Raw genomic sequence first — 4,744 nt, 5'->3', positions numbered from 1 at the left:
TGACGAGGTAGCCATGCGAGGCAGCGAGGTAGCGAGATTATGTTCATATTGGTCGCCGTGTAGTAGAAAGGTCGAGGTAGTGATGTAGCGAGATGTCTTCTATCGGCTTTCATAAATTGGCAAACGTGGCAAAACAAAAAGAAAAAGTAAGACATATTTTCATGCATTAAGCATAATTTTATTGTCAAAATTTAAACGAACCTTAAATACACCCAAAGGAGATCGCATCTGAACTCTCTCCTAAAAATTCACAAATTATTACACGTTTAGAAACTTGACTATCCGTAGATGGATAGATTGATCTAGTAGATCTAGAATAGATAAAAAATGGACGCCTGGCGATTGACAAGATCCAAGTTTGTAAATTCGAAGTATCTATACAAGGTATTTCAACCCGTAACATTAGTTAGTTAAATGTGTTCTCCCGGGTCGAAACCAAGCTGAACTATAATACATGATGCCACCTATTGAATGAAGACGCTGGTATTGGAAAAGGTGACATGCGCTGAATAAACCTAAGCATACTTGTAAAGTGCAATTTGAGTTCAGATATTTGACATTCTATCAGCGTTTATTGATGTACAGTTAAACTCGTTTATCTCCGGGTGAATTTGTCAATCAGTGATGTCCGCTATCCATGCTTAAGTATTTATCTGGAATCATTACTGCAACTAACTGAAAGACATGGCTTTGACCTACAAAAAGTCCTTGCTCAAAAAGAGACATTGAAGTGAATCGAAAAACCCCACCTGACTTCTTTTAAACTGTGATTAACATAAGCCAATAACACGACTTCTAACTTTATACTTGCCTTCTGTAAACAAACTTGGTCTCTGTGCACGTTGACATTTTGAGAATTGCTCCATTATCCGCAATTTCATCGTCTCAGAATATAAATGAGAACATCGCTGCTGGCGACTCTTTCGATCGATGTTTCAGTCATACTGCTGACCAATAGGCGAAAAGTCAGTTAAATAGGTTCATCGACATCTGTAAGGCATAACTAAATATATAACCTTGGTGTCAATGAATGGTATAGTCTCAAACTTATAGAGTTTAAGATTGATGTCTAGATAAGACAAAAATACAAGTGAATCCTTACCTGTGTTAAACTCTTAAATAATACAAAGTAAATCAGTCTGCGCTCATGTGATCACCTTGTTGAAATATACATTGTACCCTATACAAGACAATGTGCGACGTCCAGCCTAATGTCGTTTTGAGTCGTGTCAGCAGGGGGGCACGTGGCATTTGCAAAGTAAAGTTTTACATGTTCCCATGATCAGATTACCCACTTCTGTCCTTTTATGCACATTGTATCCTATACAATGTATATACACTTTATATACTTCCATTGTCACATTGTACAGGATATGCATTTTTTCTTGTGTAATCTAATTTTTAGTCTTCTACGGCAGATTATACGCCATCGTTTCACATTTTAGTTTTATCTGATTAGATAATACACTGTTATCGTATAATCGATTTTTTTTTCGCTTCGATTATAAATCCGGAAGTCGCTTTATACTAGCTACATATAAAAGAAACTGTGAAAGAACGAAGTTCTGTTTTCACGATTCGTATGGTGGCTTTCCGATGTTATCTCTCATGGGTTAAAACTCGTCATTTCTCGACTTGCCTAGCCGTGAACAAACGATAAGAGGTTGTCGAGTATTGAACAGAGCTTGTACAAGAACCATGTCGTAAAATTAAAACAGACTGGCGTGTGGGTGCCTATTGATTCACACCTACTCGACAAGTTCCGACGGAGACGAGACGCGCTGGGTCACGAGTTTGTAATCTTAGCGAATCCAATACGATTATACCTTTTCAAGCCCCACGTTGATAGGGAATAGCAAAGGAAATCAAATGAAAGTGGGAGATTAGTATTGGAGAAAACTGCACGACAGGTACATTGCTCTATCTCGGCCTTTTTTTTTCTTTGGAAGTTTGTGACAAAAACGAACAATACAAACAAGTCTGGTCAAAACTTGTTTGGTAATCAAATTTATGAACACATAAATTCAAAACAAAAGTAAATCATTATTACATTTTGACTTTTGAGAAGAGTTTGGTTTCAATAACATGTTACCTATTATTTTCTTCCAAATGACCTCCTGGTTATATATATGAAACTTCAGCCACTTTCCCCAGTCCACAGGAAAGAGGAGGAGTCAGCATGATTACTCAACGCTATGTCTGTTTAACCATTGCGTGGTGCTCGCGAACTCACGAATAACATTTATTGAGTTATCCAATCCAATGCGAGGATTTCTTTAATAGTCATCAATTTCAATATTTGATTATTGACCGAATGTGATTTTTCACGCAAAATGTTGCGGAGTTAGAAATTTGCTCTGAGGTCAGCTATTTTTTTTCCTACAAGTTGAATTTATCATCGTGTTAAGCATTAACACCGAAAGATACTACGTTACTCTGAAAATCTGTGTTCCGAATTTAAAAAATTGCTTCATTCCATTTGTAATTAAAATGGGAGCATGATCGTTATCTCATGGAAAACAAACCAAATTTCTTGCACGAAGATTTTCGTAAATAGGTGTGATCTTATCATCTTGGTGAGGATATTTTCAATCTATTTCAACGTCTGGGTATACACATGGGCTGGGTACACTCTGTCTGGGTATAGACATGGGCTGGGTATACATAATGGCTGGGTATACATATGTGCTGGGTAAACACATGTGCTGGGTATACACATGGGCTGGGTACACACATTGGCTGGGTATAAATAAGGGCTGAGTATACACATGTGCTGGGTAAACACATGTGCTGGGTATACACATTGGCTGGGTACACACATTGGCTGGGTATAGACATGGGCTGGGTATACATAATGGGTGGGTATACACATGTGCTGGGTAAACACATGTGCTGGGTATACACATTGGCTGGGTACACGCATTGGCTGGGTATACGTAATGGCTGGGTATAGACATGGGCCGGGTATACACATTGGTTGGGTATACACATTGGCTGGGTTTATACATTGACTGGGTATAGATATGTCCTGGGTATACACATTGGCTGGGTATACACATTGGCTGGGTACACACATGGGCTGGGTACACACATTGGCTGGGTATACACATGGGCTGGGTATGCACATGCGCTGGGTATACACATGTGCTGGGTATACACATTGGCTGGGTACACACATGACCTGGGTATACACATGTGCTTGGTATACACATTGGCTGGGTATACACATGAGCTGGGTATACACATTGGCTTGGTATACACATTGGCTGGGTATACACATGAGCTGGGTATACACATCGCCTTGGTATACACATTGACTGGGTATACACATGAGCTGGGTATATTCATTCGCTTGGTATACACATAGCCTGGGTATACATATTGGCTGGATATACACATTGGCTGGGTATACACATGGGCTGGGTATACACATGGGCTGGGCTGGGTATACACATGTGCTGGGTATACACCTGGGCTGGGTATACACATGGCCTGGGTATACACATTGGTTCGGTACACACATTGACTGGGTATACACACTGGCTCGGTATACACATTGGCTCGGTATACGCATTGGCTCGGTATACACATGACCTGGGTATACACATGGGCTGGGCTGGGTATACACATTGGCTGGGTATACACCTGGGCTGGGTATACACATGGCCTGGGTATACACATTGGTTCGGTACACACATTGATTGGGTATACACACTGGCTCGGTATACACATTGGCTCGGTATACGCATTGGCTCGGTATACACATGACCTGGGTATACACATTGGCTGGGTATATACATTGTCCTTCTCCGACAATAACAATTTATATAGGACATGTTAATAAATGTTTTATATTCCATATGCCGCATTTTAAGTTGGCAAAATGAGCGTCGAAATTATGTTGTCGTAGGTGTTTCCATCAAAGTACTTCAAAGGCTGCCTGAACATCTGACATAGAATATTGACATTGGTTATCTAAAATTCATCCTCTAAACGTGACCGAGAGACAAGCGGATAAAATTCAGGTATAACAGGTTTTTGGAGGGAAGGGGGGGGGGGGTTGAGGCGGAAAAAACAGTTTCAGGGTTGTGGTTAGTGACCTCGGTTAGTTATTCTCAATGATCTACTGGATGACAGCTTTCCTTGGCTGCAATGTCAGAAACCAAAAACAATGGCCTGTATTAACTGAGCATGTGTTGCAGATAGGGTAATACGTTCATAGCAAACAAGGAGAATAATTAAGTACAAATACTCTGTATTTACTCTGTTATCTCAGTCATCATATCTAGCAACATATTTGCTCAAATGTTTGGCAAAATTATTTAACGACGGTCGATTAGATGTACATTCAGCAAGGTAACCCATATTCATGATTTCGTCCTCATATTTATGCCCTGCTTGACAGCATGCTTGGGATACTGAATGCACAAGCGGATGTCGGTCTTTTGTGACGACTGGGGTACTTGGTACTAAAGTGGGCAATAGTGCGTGCACGGAAACTAAAACTCTTTACGGGTAAGCTGATTTCGAGAAGTTTATTCAGTAAATTTAAGAAGGCCCAAACCTATACACAAACATATGAAAGAAGGATCACAGCCTATCTATATGTTTGTCAGCATCTGTAATCTTCAATCAATCCATTGTGGCACGTAACTGTGTAATGATACGTTGTCCCCTATTTACAGTGAGATAAATTTATATCATCGCGCAAGATACAATCACAGCTAGGTAAAGCTTAACACAC

The sequence above is a fragment of the Liolophura sinensis genome, chromosome 7 (genome assembly GCF_032854445.1).
Source record: "Liolophura sinensis isolate JHLJ2023 chromosome 7, CUHK_Ljap_v2, whole genome shotgun sequence".
NCBI classification, from domain to species: Eukaryota; Metazoa; Mollusca; class Polyplacophora; order Chitonida; family Chitonidae; genus Liolophura; species Liolophura sinensis.
Note: the sequence above shows the minus strand (reverse complement) of the source record.